This window comes from Mchenga conophoros, linkage group LG5 (genome assembly GCF_057382185.1).
Source record: "Mchenga conophoros isolate Kocher_MC1m ecotype Shallow Benthic linkage group LG5, M_conophoros_male_GT1.1, whole genome shotgun sequence".
Classification (NCBI taxonomy): domain Eukaryota; kingdom Metazoa; phylum Chordata; class Actinopteri; order Cichliformes; family Cichlidae; genus Mchenga; species Mchenga conophoros.
In genome coordinates this window covers 7,623,273-7,644,851 of record NC_140530.1, presented here as the reverse complement: position 1 = coordinate 7,644,851, position 21,579 = coordinate 7,623,273, and the positions used below count along the sequence as shown (strand labels likewise).

General features: G+C 41.1%; 1 protein-coding gene across 10 annotated transcripts in view; it reads right to left on the bottom strand.

Moving 5' to 3' along the window:
• The window catches only part of LOC146573705 (band 4.1-like protein 1), a 102,282-nt gene extending 91,629 nt beyond the window's left edge, over positions 1 to 10,653 (bottom strand). For 4 of the 10 annotated variants that reach the window (XM_085273008.1, XM_085273011.1, XM_085273010.1 and 1 more), the window contains exon 1: positions 10,444 to 10,653. The gene's annotated coding sequence lies outside the window, so the exon portion shown is untranslated. The remainder of the gene's footprint in view (positions 1 to 10,443) is intronic. The other 6 variants (XM_085273013.1, XM_085273015.1, XM_085273017.1 and 3 more) reach the window with 4 other exon arrangements.
• Positions 10,654 to 21,579: the final 10,926 nt, after the last annotated feature.

The following is a 21,579-nucleotide window of genomic DNA, read 5'->3' as shown; positions in this document are numbered from 1 at the left end:
CAAAGGGACATTGAACATAGCATCAATTATAAACGAGCCTCTCATTACCGCTGCCAACATAAAAACAACAAAGGGAAAATAAATCGATGGATGACAAAGAATCCATGAATGATCAGTACGTGCAGAGTCAAACGCATTATGCCAGCAAAAAAAACAACAACAAAAAGCTCTGAAACTGTGGAAGAATGAAAGAAAAGCCTCCAGTTATATAAAAAACACTTTCTGACTATCACAGAGGGAGCTGCTGATGCCAAAACAGTGAGAGGTTTCCATTACTGAGGAACAGCCTTACAACTTTATGAGTGCAGGTGGGGGAGAGAAGTGAGAGTGCTGTGCGGGGAGAGATAACAATACAAATGCATGAGTGATCAAAAGCCAACGCACAGCAGTTTCAAGCAGGAGTGGACCACCCTAAAATACAACAACATTTCATTTCCTTTACAAAACGCTGCTGCTTGTTGAACAGAATGACAAGGAGTAGTTGCTGTACTCTGAGTTTGGCACCGACGGACACGGATAACTGCTGCAGAGATGGGCCCGCTACAGACTGGAGCGCCTGCTGATTATAAATCAACAACAATATTAAAGAAGTGCGAGCCATACTAGCACACCAAGGAACAAGACAGGAAACTACATTAAAGAACATGCACTCAAGTCAGCAATGTTGGACAGGCAGAAGTAATAGAAGAAGTTTACAGTTACCTCACTAAGAGCTAAAACTTCAAAGCTAGAAATTAGCTTAACTAGGTAGTTAATTAAGCTAACCCTGAGCTTAAAGAATCTTTAAGTAAAAATTGACTTGTTCCTGTTCCTGTACGACACCAGTGTTAATAAGTTATACTGTAATGATGAGACTGAATGGAGACATCAGTTTCGTGTTTCTTTACTCAAACCAAAAGTAAAAAATGTAGCATGTAAGTATACGCAGGAATATAATTTTAGTGAATTTTTCACAAAAAATGACGACAGGCTCAAGATAAAGAAAAAGTATATTCATGTCATTCAACAAACTTATTAGAACTTTTATCATTTTAGCTTAGTGTGACAGTCATTAGTGCACATTGCTGATATTTACAGTCACGCTACCTCCTCGTTTCTTGTAACCAAAAATGTAGGTTTCCTGACAAGTATAAGATTGAACACAATGAGAGAAAGCATGTCAGCCCTCAATTTCAATTCAATTTTTATTTATATATTGCCAAATGACAACAATAGTTACCATAAAGCATTTATACTGTAAGGTAAAGATTCTAAAATAATCAGATGACCCCATGTGAGCAAAACACTTGGCGAAAGTGGGAAGGAAAAACTCCCTTTCAACACAATGACACCTCGCTAGGCTCAGTGAGGGGCGGCTATGTGCCGCAACCAGATAAACGGCAGTTTGTGATGAAGTAAAAAATCAGATGTGACAAAGAAGAACTCCCGGTGCAGCACAGGTGAAATATCTTTGCTGTTAGCATTTTTCCATGCTATGCTAACTCTCCTCCTCCATTACTGCTGCCCGTTAGACAACAATACCCCACCAGCTTTTTTTATTTTGTTTCATTCATATCAGTGCATGTAATTTTATTCATGTTCAACTATACTATTACCTTGTTATGAATAAAATATTAAAGGCATTACAGAATATTATTATATAGGTATTGTCTAGGTTCTCTGTTGGTTACATAACAATCTAGAATAAAGTTCAGACTAAACATCTGGACTGAATTAATCAACAACTGCGTTACAAAGTAATGTCAGAATACAAAGAGAAGGTAAAGCAGTCATAAAATGAACACTGTGACTCATAAATCCTCACAGTATGTGCAGAAACGTGTTTCACCTGTATGAAAAAAGGTCGGTGGGAGATAAAGCAAAAGCTCAAAGTAAGCACTGCCAACACTTAAGGTGAATGTATCCACTTTTTCAGCACAGCTGTGCAAGTAGACACTTGATCCTCTTTGAAACAATACCTACCTGTAAAGGTGTGCTTGAAAACAGTCAGAAGGAAAACGTCCCTTTCTGTACATCATTCAACAGCAAATTAATATCATATCTTATTCTTTTGTGGAAAAAGTAGCTAAAGCCCCCCTTTAAGAAAAAAAGCTACAATTTTTCATAACCTCTAACTTTTTTCCATGTATAATTCTATCAGTTCACAGATGTTTAAGGGTTTTACTGTATGTCTCCACCCAATGATCAATTCTAATCAGGGCTTTGAGCCTTTCCATTAGCTTCCATTTCTTCTTTTAGAGCCACTCCTCGACGGGTTAGTGCGGTCTGGATCATCTTCCTGTTGAAAGGTCTAAGCACTTTCTGATCTGATGCATAGCTCATCGCATCTCGCTCCCAGTGTTTGACTGGGCCGCTCCCACCTCTATGTTTCAGTTATCATGAGTTCCTTCTCCTGGAAAGCTGTATTTCCTCTGGGCAAACACGGTCTATTATTACTGTGGTCAAACAACTCTATATTTTGAGATTTCTTTCATTTGAACAGCTATGACTGCTGGCTCGCCACACAGATCAAATCTGAGCAGTCGTTTACACTTTGATACCAACTGCTGCAAGAGTTACATGTAGATCCTGGCATGTTTTAGAGCTTTTGGAGATTTCTTTTTGTGTCTTTTGCTGTAGCTACTGGTCTTTTTTGCCTTTTTATGTATTTAAGTGACTAAAAAATGTGTGTCAACTTTTTTGTGCAATTTTTTTCAAAGAGATCAAAATCCTTGCCTGTTTAAATGTGTCAGGAAAGCAGTAGACAGACCATATGAAGTGCCTGCATGTCTCAGTGTAGGATGGTGTTTACTCTTGCTTTAAAAAAAAATCAAAACTCTTAATGAATTTGCTCTGAAGATCTGCACAACTTCTGTACCTACTAGGAGTCTGCTACAGCCGTCAGCTGTATAGTACAGCCAATACAAACTGCATTTATCTATTCATTTATTCCCACTGCATGCCACAAGGCAGTCATACTTAAGCTCACAGTCACAAAACTCACTGTGATGGATTCTCCATCATAACTACATTTTAAGTCTAAAAGCGGATCATTTTATTATGTGCATAAGTTACTGCTACTGATGGCTGCGTGGAAGATGTGACTCATGCATTGAGTAATTTAAAATATGGTACGCTTTGCAACGTAAATACAAAGTTTACACATTTTGTAGCAAACTGACAAAAATAATGTAAAATATAGTATGACTGATGGCAAAACAATTTAATCATACGGTCCATTTAGAGTTGTTTTATAGCTTTCCATTTTATCACAAAGTCTTCCTTTGCAGATGAAAGTATAGCTGTTCAAATTTCAAGTAGTCTGAGTCCTTCGGTGCCTTTAGTTTTATGTTTAATAGCTCAAAGTTCTGATTGAAAGTTCAAGAAGAAATAATAAAAAGGAAAACCTCAATATCACAGGAAGTTAACTAACTTGATGATAGGCTCTGATTAACATGAAATGAAATCCTTTCATTTCATTTAAGCAGTGCATTTGGCCAATAGCCAATTCAGATACTAATATTTTTGTTACATATTTATCATTCATGCCAAAAAACAGTTTTAGCTTGTCATGATACCGTTTCTAAACATTTAGCCAGTTTACAATTAACGTGAGAGGTTAAACGGGACTAACATGAGCCAATACCAATAATTTGGCATGATTAATCACACGACACGGTCCAAACAGCTACCGAATGGACTCTACAAAAAGCCCATTAGCTAAAAAAGGATTTGTGACAGAAGAAAATATGTGAAGCTGAAGAGGTTTCTCGGTTGTGATATAAAAAAAGATGACGTCATGAATAGGATTTGATGTAAGAATAAGTACACAGCTCGCATGCTTTGCCACAGATTTTCTCTGTGTGTACAGCGCAGTACAGTTGATCCTTCACGAAGCTCCAAAAGCAGCAACACAAACAAGTCGGTGCAACAAACGTATGAACAACTCAGAAAAACACACACAAGTGTGTCACGTGTTTCCGCAGCATAAACTGAGAAGTGTAAACACACACTCTGTAACCAAGCATGACTGTACACAGTGCAGAGTAATGACTGTGCCTGGATCTGCCTTCCGACCTGTCCGACCAGTTTAAAAGCCACACAATGGGCCCGAAGGCAGTGGGAGTCGTATGTGCGCCTACTGTACTCCTCCACAGACCACTGCAACAAACAGCAGCAGCAAGACCCTCAATAAACATATTTTCCAGCACGGAGGACCACTGGGTGATACCCAGCAAGAAGACAGCCAAACACAGCCTGCCTGCAGACTACGCCCACCTGCTTCACTGGGCATTTGGTGCACAATCCTCTTCAGTTTAATTATCAGTGAAATATAATGTAGACATCAGAGTGTACCTACTGTCCTTAGCTGAGCTGTATATCTCGTTAACCACGCACCAGCAGCAGCAACATTTTAATCACTGAGCACTTGGGCCAAATGCAGCCTTACTTTACCTGCAACGTGCAACTTAATCATGCTCGAAAATTATTTTATGCAAATCACCTCATCTGTATTTTGCTAAGCAGCAGTAAGCAGGCTATTGTTGTGATTCTTATTTTACTTTTTGCAACCCTAATCTCACCTAATCCTCTTTTTAGGTCTTGATTTATGAATTTATTAACAGTTTGCACAGAGATCGACCTTGGCACCGACTATTTTTTCCTCGTTTTACCGGATTTTTACACGGAAAACTCAGACGATCCCGCTCAGCAATCACAGGGAGAAATGAACAAAGATCAACAGCGGAATTAGCCTTCCTCCACAACTGTTGAATGCAACGGCTCTAATTAGGTGAAGCGGCCAAAAGGAAACAATAGCTGCTGGCCTGGTTTTTTGGAAGAGGCCAAAATAGCTGGATAAAAGTATTTCCACAGCAGACCTCAGCGAAGGCGGAATAATCAACCTGAAAAGAAGCGGCTGCTGTTCACCGCCCCACATGAACCAACTTTGCCTGTAAAATATATTTTTCCTTTACTGTGGGGAGGCAAGAAAAAGCAGCATTATGGGATATCGTGAGCCATATCAAAGCCAGACAACAACATGATGAGTCTCATCCTTCAGAGGCAGGGGATTTGTTCAAGGGAGGCGGCAGCGAAGAGGGATCAAGGGAGACGAGCGCGGGTATGCAAAGAAGAGGAGGAAAAGGAGCAAAAAGAAGGACAACCTGCTGAGTCACTGCAATCATGAGGCTGAGGCGAGCTGAGCCACAGCTGCTCAGGGTGAAGCTAAGAATCCCCCCCACCTCACCCCCTTTAGAAGGACAAAGTGATGCTTCTCATCGCCGGGGAGGGAGGACACATGTGACCGAAGGTGGGAAACAGAAGAGCGACATAAAACTGTCTTACAGCATGAAATAGCTCCTCCTTCTTTATTCTCACATCTGAGGGCAACAGAATGATGCAACTGGAAGAAGGAAATAAATCGCTAGAAGCTGTAGAAAGCTAAAAAACGCGGCCTTGATCAGACAGACAGCAGCAGGATATAACTGGCTTAAAATGAGACCTGTGTCATAAAGACGGGGGACGACCAAATAAGTGTCGACATTGCTGCTGGCAACCCCAAGACAGACTGTGAAACAATGATGTTCCAGTCTGAACCCTAATAATATTCTGACAGGACTGCAGTGGATGCTACAATCTGATGAGGCTTAATTCGATCCCCATTAAAAAAACAAATCACGCAACCACTGCAATTATGTTGTCAGACTCAGTGGCAGTAATGTTGTGTTATCTATCCTCTTTTGTTTTTTTTCCCCAAATCAAGCTGACAAAAGAGTGTGTAAAACAGGAGAAGATTCCCTCTCTGTGCATATTGGCTAAACAAACACACATCTGCAGAGTGCTGCAGGTACTGCTGTACCTCTAAAATTACAGCTGTATCAGCCCACAATCAGTAACACAGTACTACTCATCTCTTATCAGGTATCAGGCATTAGACACACGGTGTGTAGGCTATGCTCGATTTGCATGTGAAAGTAGTCAGCATTCTAGTCAGCATAGGCTTGAGATTGGACAAAAATGACATCTTCCCAGTAGCAAAGCCAAAGTATCTTGATTGTGCCCCTTGTGGCTGGTTGTATTATAGGTCATAAATACCTCTCTCTATTGAGCCGATGAGACATGAGAAAATAAATCCCCAAACATGATCTCTTACATATCAGATTCACGTTATTATAGAGCTCTCCTTGGATTTTTTAGCAGCCTTTAGGCTTTTTTTCTTTCATCTGTCTGAAAGAACAACACTATAGAGTCACTAGTAGACAGTTGTGTGCTCTTATTTTGAAAGTTCAGTCACTACTAACCATTTACCTATTCACGTGGTCCTTGATATCCTTCTCCTGTCTGATAACCCGTGGACGTGAGAATGCTAGACGTCGCTCTGACCTGGAGATCAGCTGTGAGCTGCATGGCCACTCACTCAATCTAGCAGGTGGGGAATGGCTTAATGTGCCACTATGGTGCACTCGCTGAGAGGCAGCTGCAGTCCACGACCTTGGAGTTGGAGTACAGAGACTCACTGAAGAGGAAGATGGCATTACTGATTCAATATTTGTCACATACTATTTCCCATTTAACATTGTTGCTCAAAAGCACATTTCAACCAATAATTTGTAGCTTGCACGTGAGCTCCTGCCAGACTACTTTCTCCACAATAGAATCCAAATCAAAAACACTGCAAATTAAGGGCTTCTTATTATATACTTCATGTCAAATTTTACTTTGCATCATTTATTTGATATTATAAAGCATCTGATGTTGTCACGACTGACAGCAGTGATTGACAGCTGCTCTGAACTAAGTAGTTACAAAGTAACTGTCAGACCAACGTTCAGAAATTGTGCTGAACATCAAACTGCACTTAATAAAACTCTGAGGGATACGTGGCATTTTCACCATTCTTAATCTTCATAAGAACTATCGCCCAAATGATTTATGGGGTGTTGATATTATCATCTGATTAAAGCTATTTGCTGATCTGGGTGACTGATAAATGAAAATGTAAAACGCAAAGAAGAAACTGAAGAAACACCCTTCAACCATGTTCTGAGTGTTGACATTGCATATTTTGTCCACCAGTGGGCACTCCCTGTTCCCTACAAACAACAACGAGCTGATCCGAGCACAGTAAATGCGCGTAAATTAGTAAATAAATAACTACACAAAATAAATGCTAGGAAAATGCACTTTGATGTTTGTGTGTAAAAGCAAAATAACATCGCTAACTATCGATATCGCTCTTGAAACACTGTAATCATGGTTCTATATAGAACATCTTACACATCCTCTGATGATGGAATTTGCATCACTTGAACCCTTGCAGACTCACTGATAGGAAGCACCACTAGCATGAAGCTATCTGACGTACTCCATGTCTGAAAACGTAGGAGAGTTAGCACCGCTTTCCATTTGCTGCTTCTGGTTTGAATATTTTGTTTTCATTAACTTTATTATTTTGTAATAATGAATCACAACAGCAATGCTTTTACATTTCAATCTCAGCTTATTTGCTTTTACTTGTGGGTGCAGCAAATCTTTTCATAATGAGAAAGGCACAAATGTCTCCAAATGAGGACTGAGACGACTCTTTGTGCAGTTTTTTTTTTTAATAATGACAGTCATGCTTGTGGTAAAGCATGGCTCAAAGAGTTGGCAGTTCGTCCTGTAACCGGAAGGTTGCCGGTTCGAGCCCCGGCTCGGACAGTCTCGGTCGTTGTGTCCTTGGGCAAGACACTTCACCTACCGCTTACTGGTGATGGCCAGAGGGGCCAATGGCGCGATATGGCAGCCTTGCTGCAGCCTTGCTGCCATATCAGTCAGCGAGGCTGACTGATCGCCCCTGTCAGTCTGTCCCAGGGCAGCTGTGGCTACAACTGTAGCCTCCACCAGCGTGTGAATGTGAGAGTGAATGAATAGTGGAATTGTAAAGCGCTTTGAGGGTCTCGAAAAGCGCTATATAAATGCAATCCATTATTATTATTATTATTATTATTATTATTAAATGATAACTAATGATCAGATCCGTAATCTATGAATACACAAACTTTTGTCTTCCACATCACGTCTTGCGCATGCATACATTGTGCGCCCTTGTGGAGGAGAAATGCAATTTGAATGCAGCCCCACTATTGGTGAAAACAACTACACAGAGAAGCATCTACAGAATGCAAACACTGAACAGCTCAAAGAATCACAGCCAGAAATATCGATGCTGTTACACTGAAGGTTGATGCATCCATGCTTTTGAAGATTATAACACTGAAGGTTAGAGAAGGAGGCATTTAGATGAGACGGGTAGGGTCGGGGTCAGGGTAGTCTACACAAACACAGAAGTGCAAATACATTTCTGTGTGCGTGTGTGTGTCTGGGATCGGTCCCTGGAGTTCAGCAGGCAGGAAGAGACGTGACCACACTGGCCAAGCTACAAAAACACGACGGGTCAAAAAACATTTAGCTAGGCCAACAGCAATGACAGCCAGAGTGCAGGACACGCACGCACACACACAGACCCACACAGCCTTGGTGCCTTGTTTATTAATGTTTGTAACATCAGGGTGACCCTGCATAATTATGCAGCATTCCATGTTCCTGTACCAAATGCTAAAGGACATGCAAACTAAAACACGGCTGAAGGAAGATTTGTACTTTAAAATATTCCTCCTCTGTGGCTCTGAGAAGCAAGTAACTGCCCTCTTTTTCCAACAGAGACGTAACACTGAAATAAGAAATGGCTGAGTTCATCCGCAAGTGCCTCCAAAGAGACACAGAGGAGAGGAGGGCTGCTTCAGATGCCTCATACAAACTCATTTGAATTGCAAATGTTGTTAGGCAGCATGCTGGGCTGTGAAATCCCAGCAGTACCCTCGGGCATCACGCACAAACACCGACGTGTGCACATCAGTAGCGAAACTTTGTGTGTACACTACAGTAAAAAAGACAAGACACAGAGAATCGTTGAGTTTGGAGCACTTTCCCATGTCTGAACGTCGTATGATCGCAATTTGATGCAAAAATAATGATGAGCTAGCAGTGCAGAAACTGGTGCTGAGATGAGGTAATGGCTCCCCTGCAGGTAGGAGGCGTGGGGGTGGGGGTGTTTGGTGAAGGAAAAGAAGAAGAAGAAGGAGGAGGAGAAGAAGCATCAGGTGATGCTCGGAGGGAGGCTGGCTGGCAGGCTGATTAGGCAAGGCTGACACAGCAGGAGCAGGAGTGTGTCTGATGTTAACGACATAGATGCGGTGTGACAGCAGGCCTGCCAGCTGAGGCTGACGGTGCATGTACGGCCTGAAGAAATGTGTTGACAAAGTGCCATAAGCACACCTGTATGGGGGCAGGGAGCAGGCCAGGAACCCTGCAGAGGGGACTGTCTGACTTGCACAAATTTAAGGATGACAAAATCAATAGGAAGAGGTTATAAACATTTGGAAATATCCCTTTGCATCAGCTGTTAACAACTCAATCGGCATGAAACATCAAAGCTATCAAATGTCATTGGGAAAGCCATGCAAATGCTGAAAGATTCCTACTAAAGCATCCTGAAGGCAAGTCCTTCCAACTCTCCAACCAAGTCCACATAACTAGTGAAAGCCAGAGGGCAGGGGGGCGAAGGTGAGGTCACTTCCATAACGTGACCTGCCTCAGTGTTCACCTCTGCGGCCAAACTGCCTTCACAGTTTTCACTAAAGTTACTGTTTCAGGCCACAGCACTGACAGAATCACTCACTGTGGGTTTTACAGCATTAAATGCACTGTACACCCCCTCCACTTTGTTTTGGAAGCTAAATATAACTGCTTTGTGTGGGTAAGCCAGAGGTGTTGATGGGAGGCAACATTGTGCAAGTAACTGCTCTGTGTGTGTGTGTGTGTGTGTGTGTGTGTGTGTGTGTGTGTGTGTGTGTGTGTGTGTGTGTGTGTGTGTGTGTGTGTGTGTGTATTTGTCAGGGTGGCTGTTGCATAAGTGCTGATGGGTGCATTTGAGAACGAACAGACTTAAACAAGAGAAGATCCAGTTTGCCCTGACAGGCTGAGACACAAACACAGAAGGCGATTTTGTTCTTAAAGCAGCAACTTTTAACTTCAGGATGAAAACATCACGTATATATAAGAGAGAGAGGGAGGGAGGGGCTGCCTGGCTGCAGGCTTGCAGCTCTGATACCAGCGGGCGCAAACAACTCGCTCCTGCCCCTGCTCCATTCCCATAATGTTATTCATCCCTCGGCAGAGGACGGCGCAGGCAAGCGGGCATAGTCCGTGCGCCTTCTACAATGATCGCTTCTACGTGAAGTAGCTGCAGCTTGGATAAAAGCCCCCGTCCCCTCCCGCCCCACTGCAGCACAAAAAGACCGTAACAAGAAGCCGTGATCATACAATTACGTGTGGAAAAGGAAGGAAGCACCAAAGCGCGACATTCAAATAAAAACCAACAGTGTGCTAATTTTAAAAAAAAGATGAAGATAGTCAACATACCCTCCTGTCAGACAGACATCCAGGGGAGGACCATGGATGGTGCGGGCCGGGGGAGTTCGGTCCTGCTCCTGCCGTCGCTTCGTGTTTATTTCCCGGTTTAAGGGGAAGGTGGCGCGTGTGTCTGTGTGTTTATGTGTGTGTATGTGTGTGTTGGAGTTTTGCCGGTGAAAGGCGTAATGAGAGAGGGAGGTGGAGGAGAGAGAAAGAGGGAGGGACGCTGTCAGATGCAGGGAGGCAGGCAGGAGGAGGGAGGAAGACACGCTCGGGCACATAGCCTGTACTGTCCGCGTGCTGCTGAGGGGGAAGTGCGCAAAAGAAAGGAAAAAAAGGGAAAAAACCCCGCTGGTGTCAATCCAGCAAGAACATTTTTAAGCCCTCTCTGTCAACAAGTGATCACATCTGAATAAAAAAGCAGGGGAAATGGGGCAGCGAGGTGACACCATCTCTTATTGTTTCCACTGCTGTTACGTTCACGTACCCCTGTGTGCCATGACAATGTGACACATAAACACTTTTAAATGTGTTTCCTTTTGTTTTTCTTTTTTTTAGACAGCTTCTCGTGCAATCAAATATATAATATGTCTTATAATAAGCCAATATAATAAACCCTAACTGCGCGAGGAGCTGCTCTTATTTCTTGTAGTGTCGTCAGGATGAGGATGGCACAATCCCCTCTCTGATTTCATCACCAAGTCAACAGCTAACAGCACACAGCCTATTGACTCCCTCACTTTTTGCATACAGAGATGATGGGATTTATTGGCCCAAAGGGCAGGGCATCCTTATTCTGCCCCCTCTTGTAAATAAAAATAATGGGAGCGTGTCCATGAAAAGCAATAATACGGAGGTATCAGTTCCCTATTGTGCTTGCTAAATTAACAAGGTAGGCTATTATTTTGAGAGCCCGAGTTAGATATAATTAATCACTGATGAGATATTGCTGAGGCTGTTTTGATTAATCCTTTCCTGTTCTCAGAAACCAGTGCTGCAGTGCTGCAATATGCTGGGAAAGCTAGTGGACAGTATGTGTGTAAGATTGCCATGAGACTCTATACACTATATTTGCTTTCAGGGTTACTAGCAAGGCACACTCCTAAAAACTCTTAGAGTCAGATAATCTAGTACCAAGGTTGCAGTTTGTTTGCCAGGAGGTCGCTGTTCCTATCCCAGTAGGACATTTGTGTTTTTCTGTTAGGATGCCTGGGTCGTCGACCCAGGGTTTTTGAGTTTATGTTATTATTTATAATTTCTAGTTTTTGGTTTCTTTGAGTTCCGTCTTATGGCTTATGTCTCTGTCTTCTTTAGTTGCTCTGTCTCCCCTATCACCTGCATCCCCTTGTCTAGTTCGCGTCTCTATGTATCCTTAGTTCCTATATCCCCGTGTTCAGTCAGTGTTTGTGTCTGCCTTGGTCCCACGTCTCTGTTCCCTCTGTAGTGCCTGCATGTGAGTCTATGTTATGTGTTTCCTGTTTTACTTTGAAGGTCTCTGTCTTAGTGTGTTCAGTTTACGCTTCCTTTTGTCTCGTCAGTTCTGATTTGCCCCAGCTGTATTTCCCTCCTGTTATTCATTCCCTGATTACTCCCTCTGTGTATTTAAGCCCTGTGTTTCTCTGTGTCCGGGTCGCGATCTACCATTTTCTTAGCTGTGTGTTCTGTCATTCCTCTGGTTTAAGTTTGTTTTGAGTTTTTTCAGTTATGTTATATTTTTGAGTACCAAATTAAAGCCTTTTTGAGTTCACGACTGTCTCCGGAGTCTGCACCTTGGGTCCTATTCCTGTCTGCACACAGCGACACCTAACATTTTCACCTTTTGAGTTTTCCCACTCGCTGCTTGGGTTTAGGCTCCAAAAACAAAATGGTTAGACTGTTGATCTGAAAACTGCCAAGTTTGCTCTTGGTGCTAATTGGTTATATTTTTGCACCTAAAACGGTCATGGCTTGGGTTAAAACATGCACGTTCAAACAATAAACATGCTCACTGACACATCAAGAGCAGGAGTAACAGTTCCCTCAGAGCATCAGGGCACAGACGTGAAGGGAAACCTCATGCTTTGACAAAACAGCTCTAAACAATGCACTGGAGAAGAGTCCAGCTTGGACATGACAGTCTCATTAAAGAGCTGGTCAGTATCAAAGAACATGTAGCCTAAATCATTTACCATACATGTGTTTTTTTCTGTAAAAACCTCATGCCTGCATTACTCTCAACACAACTTAACCACCAACGGCTCCATCTGGGATTTCTGTGTGTTATGGCGCTAATGAAGCCTTGAGCTGCTAGCCTCAAGCAGAGCAGAGGAACAGATTAAGCTCACTCAAACTCCAAAACCCAGATTTTTTTTTTATTATTTCATTAGCACAAACTGAGTCGAGACATCTCTTGCATCTATATGTCAGTCTGTGTAGTCTGTGTGTACCACTTCACTACACCTGTAAAGACTTTGATGTGTAATTTTGGTTTGGGCTGCATATTAAAATGAATCCGCTGCCTTACTTTGGAATATGTTTTGGACCTGTGAGCTAAATCTAAATTTAAGACCTTTGTTTTTTCTTTGCACATGACTTTATTCACCTGTTTAATGCAGTGTTTTACCATTTCTGGGCTTTGTTTACAGCAGCAGCAGTGCATTTCAGAGGTTTAAAGTCATTCCACATGCTACAATTAATTTGTGCTCCCAGTACGGTTCTACTTCACTTAGTGGGAATGGTTTGTCACCAGCCTTATTGCATATGCAGTCAAATTCTAATGTTTGAAAGTATCGAGCGTGGCTATATAGTAACAGGTTACTGTGATTATACACTTATTATCTTTAGAACTTGACTGCAGGTGCCCTTATGAGTATCCACTCACTGGCCGCTTAATTAAGTACCCTTTTTTAACCCACTAATGCAAATATCTAATCAGCCAATTACATGGCAGCAATTCAAGACATCCAGGCATGCTGGATTTCAACCTGAGCAACAAAACTGGGGGAAGAAAGGTGAACGCAGCATGGTTGTTAGTGATAGATGGACTGGGCAGAGTATTTCAGAAGCTGCTGATCTAGTGGAATTTTTCTGCACAACCATCTCTGGGGTTGTGTCTGAAACACAAAAAAAGATCCAGTGAGCAGCAGTTCTCTGGGAGAAAATGCCTCGACGATGCCAGTTGTCAGAGGAGAATGGCCAGACTGCTTCGAGCTGATAGGAAGGCAACCGTAGCTCAAAAATAACAACTCAATACAACCGAGCTATGAAGAAGATGACGTCTGAATGCGCAACACTCCCAACTTTGAAGCATGGGAGCACACCGGGGGCCAGTCCTGTCAGCTAAGAACAGGAAACTGAAGCTATAATTTGCATGGCCTCATCAGAAAAACAGAAAACTGGAAAAATGTTCCCTGGTCCGATGGGTCCTAAATATGGGGCAGTATTTGAACGGTTGGGTAGAAATTTGGCGCATACACCATGAAAGCATTGATCCATCTGATAGAGCACCTTTGGGATTTTGTGGAATGAATGATTCACATCATGGATGTGCAGCCAACAAATCTGCAGCAACCGTGCGATGCTATCATGTCAATATGGACCAAAGCCTCTGAGGAATGTTTCCAACACTGTGATCTATCTATGAATGCACTTCTAAATGGAAACAGGGGCGTCCAGCCTGGTAGTAGCAAGGTGTACCTAAAGTAACAGGTGGGTGCCAATCGCTATTTGCTAAAATTTGTGTTGATCTTGACAGTTTTTTAACAATAGCACCACAACTGCTCCATAACACAAAACAAAGCCAGAAGCACTTCAATATTTTATTGAAATAAAGTTAGACATAATTGGTAAATGTTACCTAATCCCTGCTGTAGTACAGTTAAAATCACTGCAATGTTTTGGTATCTTCACAACCTAGAAAGTGATGTAATAGGTAATGTAAGATGCTAGGTTTACCATTCTGTAATAATTTTTTGAAATGTTTTCTAAGATACTGATCGATAGATTGAACTTCATGTACAAAAATGTGTACATGTAGTGCTGTGTAGTATCAAAGGGGTTTAGAAGCTTGTTTTTGTTCTGATGCACGCAACCGGGGGGGCAACACTCGGTCCTTGTTCGTACTTATCCAGTGTTATGTTTCTCCATTTTTTATTCAGCTTTCTCCTCTTCATTTGTAACCCGTCTGTAAATTTATCGTCTTTTCCCAAAGTTGCATCATTAAGACATTTTCACTGAGAGAACTGAATAGTAGATGAGACAGCCTAAAAGTCAGTGAGAGATAAAAGTGTTGTTGCACTTTGAAAACAAGCATGTGTTCTGTGTGAAAGTATTCTGAGGCTGAGAGTGGTTTAAGTGGCTGTGTTCCTCCGTTACTCCAGTTCAAGCCGGCCAGATCTGCATGCACGATGCGCCGAGCTATAAGTCAAAAATGAAATTACTATAAGTGTTTAGCTATTGATCCTTGCCGCTCGCCTCCCCTTAACACACGCAGGATTGTTTAAATTGCGGGTGGACAGATCAATCCGAACTACTTCAAAGGCTGCCTGTTTAATAATGAAGCATCTATCTCCTCTGCAGTGGGAAACATAATGGCTCTTCAGAAGAGAGTGAAGTGAGACGATGGCCTCGGAGGAAAGTGGAACAGACACGGGGATGGACATAGCACACCAGTAATGCATATTCATAGACAATCAGGATGTTAATAAGTTGATCCCGGGCTCCAGTCCCTTGCTTAGAATTTAATTATCCAAACTGGCTGAGTAAGCACAGAAACATGAGTCAGAGCCGCCGGTTGAGGTTCAACCATCACCTTAATGTTCCCTTTGAAACATGAGGTAGCAATTATTCTTTGTAATGATGATCATAATGATCTGCTTTTCATTAACATCTTTATGAGAAACTCTGAAATTGTGGAAAAAGCTGCCAGAATATTTTTTCTAAAATATTATTTTTAGGGCTATATTAGCAGTCGTGTATTTTAATTCCACATTTCTTCCAAGACTAATTTAAAGTCATTAGAACCAGAAGATTGTCTCAGTTCACCTTGTGCATATTTGTTTTTTAAATGTACTTTTTATAAATCGGTGGCGGTGCTGGAAATTGTTTGCCTGCTTAAATCGCCCTCCTGGGATGAAAAGGGTTTTAAGCTCAGTTCAATTATACTAACATGCTGTGAGGAAACAAAACGGCAATTCTGGTGAGAACTGGTGCAAATTATTTGTTCCTCTGGCTCATCCATCTCACATTACCTAGATCAGTATTATTGCTGCCTACTGCAATCACCTTTTTGGATTCTACCAGTGGGTTCCCCAAAATTGGGAAACCAAACTTGTGAGAGGCCAACAGCATATTTAAGTCTTAGAGCTGAAACTGGATTTCTGCTCTGTCCTGGCTGCATGTCTAATAGCATCCTGAACCCCCTGCCCCCGCACACCTTTTGGCCTCATATAGGAGGTGTCTGTGTCGCCTATTATCAGTAAATTTCCGAAACCGAAGATGCAGCACTCCCTTTACTTCACGCTGTGCTGAGGTGAGAGAGATCTGTTTCCCCCGCTCGCTTGGAAATTATGAAACCACTGAAACCGGCAGAAATTGAGTTCCATCGTGCAGGCGCAGACCTATTGCTGCATCCAAATGATGCTTTAGTTTAAACTAGCTCGGTTTACGACTCCATGGAAGCAGGATCTGTTTGGCTCCAAGCAAACATCTACTTGGCAGGATAGCACATGCACTGCGGACAAGAAAAACAGCTGAAACGACACAAACGCCGGTTACACGTCCACCGTGTTATTCCACCTTTAAACCAGCTCATCATAGTAGGCCAGAATTTCCCAAAATCTGAGCTGATAGATAATCTATGAGAGGTCCAACAGACAAGCTTTTAGGATTCTTATTGGAATCTGCTGTTAGCTGCAGGCAAGGATGCTGCGTGGTTTCTGGCATCTGCTGCTTCCAGTGATGTTTTTAACAGCAAAGAACATCATATTTATTTCATTAAGGGCTTCTCCTTCCCCACTGGCAAAGTTTCTTATCAAAGCACGCACTGCATGGAAGGCAGGGAGACACAGGTCCACTGAAGCGATTAACACAAAGAGACAGATGCTTGAGCCCATACTGAGCCAGAGCACTGTAGAGTCTCCAACCAAACTTAAAAGAGTCCCTGAAATACACTGTCTTCAAATTAACTTCAAAGGGCTGTCAGACCAAAAGAGCATAAATAATAGGAAGAGTGTTCACTGGCCAAATGGATAACTTTAATTAAATATTCATTGTTACTCATGTCACAGACGTGGTAATAGGTAGTGATCTCTGAGCCCTCTGAGGTAGAAGTCATAGGTGTTAACCCCTTACCCTCATCCTGTATTTTGAAAGACGTTTAGTTTAAGAAGGACAACCAACATGCATGATGTCATATAAAACAGACATTTTTTAAAATATATTTACAGATTATTTACAGATATAATTACCCTTTTGACCCTTTTGTTAAAATCATTCTGTTAACCCTCTGAGGTCTAAATCATTATACATGCTAACCCTAACCTGCAGCACCAAGCATTGCATTGAAAAGCTTTGCAATATCAAACTTAAACAAATACCTGAATCCCAATCCCAATCTGTTGGGTTATTTTAAAATATGACACTGAATGTTATTCATGCCATTTCTGTATATATTATTTTAAATAGTTTAACAGTGTCATTATCACATCGTAGAACAACTAAAAGGCTCCTGTGTAGTAAGATGTGTCCACAAGTAAAACAAAAGTATTGGATTAGGCTTAATGATGTCTAGCATGTCTCCCCCCCTTTCTTTCTTTTTTGGTTTTTATTTATAGCATCAGCTAAGTAGCCTATTTCTTATCAGTCAGTCGACTGTGACTATTGCTAAGAAACACTAACTGACAACATTTAGTAACATTTTAAGCCATTAACTGATGTCCATTGGTTAGATGTCTAAAACACGTGTTTAGAATGAAAGCCAGTACAAAGGGGTATTAGCATGTACCATGGTTAGCTATCATGGATAAAACTGAATGAATAGCTGACCTTGGCTAAAACTGAGTTAGCCAAGTAGATGTCAACTCATACCTAGCAGTAGTTTCAACTGTGGTTATATGTACTAATATAAACACATAACTAAAACAATAAGACAATGTGGAGTAGAACATTGCTGGCTAAGAGCTAGTTAGCAATTTTCTAAAACTAGCTAACACATCAGTTCCTGCATATGATCACCGGACAGATTCGGGTTTTACTTATTCTCATGTAGCACAAAATCTGTCAGGCTAACTATAGGTCACTTTAGATTAAACAATAAATGATTTTCTTCAATATTAAATTATCGGGAAAAATCTATAAATTATTTGATAATTCCATTATGCGTCTTTGGAGCGTTTTAGATGTTCTGGGCTATATCGTGCCTTCATCTACCTCATCCATCAACAAATGTCATTCTAAATTATTTTAGCGCAGCGTATGGACTTCATGTTCATGTTGAACATTTATAGTTGAAATAATTTCAAAAAGATGTTTTATTTATCCAATTTAGTGAAGTGAAGCCATCTTAAATCTTCTAAATAATTATTTAAAACTTATATTTTATAAAATACTCTCTCCTCAGTCTGTCTGCTGCCTGTCTGCTGATAACGCTCAACAAAAGAGTAATAAATAATTCTAAAATTATTTACACATTTCCATTTTTTTTCTTTGAGCAATTCATCACCAGCTCCCTTCAGGAAAATTGTAATAGCTGTTTTAGCAGACATCCACATAGGCCAGGAATGAAATCTGGGTCCTTCATGCTCTGTTCTTCCCACTGAGCTTCTACCATACATTAACTTTGCCTGAACTATAGTTGTGCAACAATGCCCATAAACATGCTGTGTTTTGCACAGCGCCTGGGAAAATATCCCACTTTATCTATTATGCTCACTGTTACCAGTTAAGCCCATCTGTTTATGTAAACCAGTCACATCCCGAACAATTTTCCTCCCTGTGTGACAAAGTCTGGCATGAAATGATAAAGTGGCCCCGTCCAAGTGATTTACAGTGTTTTTGAAGAGATTCAGAGGAGACCTGCAGCATCCTGTCTCTTCTCGGTCTGATCCTTTTTCCTCACCGTCCTCCCCTGCTATCTGTTGGCTATTTCCTTCTTTTCATTTGTTCCACCACCACATGACCTTTTTCTCTGTGCAGTCGTGTGTTGTCTCTAAAACAGAAAAATTTAAAAGGTTCAATTTCAAGTGCAATTTGTCAGACAAAAATAGATCAAATACAAACAAGGAATTAATGTAATTGTGTGTGAATAAATTGTTTTTGTCTGGAGGTGCTCGTACAGCTTTGCAGTTTTTGAATATCTGCTCGTATTTTAGTGTATGTAAATTAATGTCTAATTAACATGGTTTGTCTAAACTACTCACTGCGGCACTGAAGGTCTCCATCTTAATTCAGTTCAACAACACTGAGGCGATCTGGTGCTGATCTGCAGTTTTATGGGTGAAACTGTCTCTTTGTTTTTTTCTACTACTATCTGTGCTGCATCAAGGGTCAGACGGGAACCTGCCTGTCATGCTCCACCATGCATGTGCATCTGGACAGCCCCGATGATTGCAGATGGCAGCACAGCTCCTTTGCAGCTGCACAGGAAACCTACCATGACATCCTGTATCTTCCTTCACCTCTGTTCATCAAAACAACAACAACTGACATACAATGCAGATCATTGTGCATCTATGCCACTACTGACTGAAGGTTTAACAGATTCAGGTTCAGGCTGCTGGTGCTGTAATGGTGTGGGGGTATTTTCTTGGCACATCACAGCCTACCTGTGTATTACTGCTGTCCCTCTATGACCACATTGTGCACATCTTCTGAAATAGTTTCTTGAACACGACAATACTCAAATGATTTCCACAGTCCCCAGATTCCAACAGAGCGCTTTTAGGACTTGGTGGAACAGGAATGATGCGTCATGGATGTGGAGCCAACAAATGTACAGCAACTCAGTGATGCTGTCATGTATGGAGCAAAATCTCTGAGGAATATTTCAAGAACTTTGTTGAATCTGTGCTATGAAGAATTAAGGCAGTCTAGAAGGGTCTATGTCAGTATTAAGGTGGAGCGCCTAATAAAATGGCTGGTGTATAATGACAGAGTAGTGCCTTATCCCAGTGGGAGTTGGAAAAACCAACTCCCACTGGAACAAGAAGATAATGCGGCACATTAGGCTTCATACACAACTTGCTGCATTTACTGATCCATAGTCATATTGGAATTGTAAGAAGAAAAGAAGAGGAAAAAAACATTCATAGAAATGAGTTCCCTGAATTTTGTCCTTTATTTTAAAAGCAACTCATCTATAATTAACATGATTAGCCATTCTGGCTATTTCTATTCAGAATCTGATGTTCACTCACTATGTTCTGACATTTCTTCAGCAGACAGATGTGAAACCTATTAATGCATAATTATTATCATTACACAATTTCATATTAGCTAACTACTACGTGGGGTAAGTAATGATGCAAGTTAGCCTCCACTTTGCATAAATTCAAGGCTATTAAGATTACAAAATATTAATATTTAATATTAAAAAATATCATTTAGCTCCTGTTTTACATTTGAAATTAAAGTGGTATGTCTAAAATAATATAAATATGAATATGAGTTTTAGAATTGCTTATTTCACACTGTTGAATATAGTGTGTCACTGTAGTTTGTAGGTTTGTAGGCAAGAACAAATGTAATGTTTAATGTTAATGACAATAAAATGTGTACTCGCAGTATAGTCCAGAGCCAGTCCAGAGAGATGAGGATAATATATACTGTGTGGCTAATGGATAAAAAATAAGTGGTCTGATAATTTGGTTATTGGTAAAAACCTAAAATGCAAATCCATATCCAGTAAGTCCACACACACACACACACACGCGCACGCACGCACGCACGCACGCACGCACGCACGCACGCACACACACAAGAGAGAATTATGGTTGAATTAGTGTTGTGCAAAGCTTAAACGAGCTGCACAGCCTTCTAAGTGCTTCTTCTCTCTCTATTTGCTCCCACAGAGACTGACTCAGTGCTAATGTTGTATGTAATATATGTCATAATTATCCTCAGATTTAAAGTTTATTCATAACTTTCTCATTTGACTCACAGTATGAAGGAAGCGAAGGCATTTCATTATGTAAAAGATAATTTTATTCCCTTCACTGTTTTTACTCTTATAAATCTGTTCTGCTGACAATATGATGAGCCTGGCATTAAGCATTTCTTATCTGTTTTCAAACATTCTGTCAGATTAAAATCTTACTATGGTGAACCTATTAGGAAATATTTATAAAATTCAGTGGCTTCTGGCGAGAGCTGTTTGTTTGAATCAGCTTGAAAAAACAATTTTAATGTTGTAACGCTGGTCATTTTAATGGATTCATGGGGACTGCGTCTCTTTTAGATCAGCCTCAAGTGGCACAAAGACGAACTGTGGGTTTTCTCACTTCCTCGTTGGCTTCATTGTTCAGCTCTGGAAAATGCCCGTTGGGTCAAAGCAGTTCTATTTTAGAAAAGAAAAAGGGTTCAGCCTAGTTAGCCAGTGCAACAGCCACCGTTTCAAAGATGCAACTTTAAGTTTCAGGATTTTCAGTCAACAAAAGACGTTCACGTATACTAGACTACCTTTGTCATGCACCACAAATGTTGAAGCCATCAAAAGATGCAAAAAAGCCACAAAACCCAATGATAGTGATAGCGACTATAGCAAGGAAACAACTGTAAAGCTCTTTTTTGTAAGCGTTGTTTAAAGGGAAACATTACCAAAGTGCTCGTAAGTAAATCATTCATTGTCAGTTTCAGCTTGTTGATACAAGAGTAATCCGTTTCACTCATTATGGGAAAGAAGCTTGCAAGATTACCGCCAATGTTAACATAAAGGTGAACAAAGGAGCCAGCAATGTTGGCGCTTGACCTCTTATGATAAAAACCATAACTAATCTGTCTTTATGGAAATCATTATTTTTGTTTTGTTTTGTTTATCTGTTGCTTGTGAGAACCTAAAACAGCTGGCTAGTTTATAAGTTATACCTTAGCCCTGCTCTTGAAGGCGGCTTCTCCTAGTAACCATCAAAAGATGGGTACACTGTGGTCATAAAGTGATGGGCATGGTCAGCA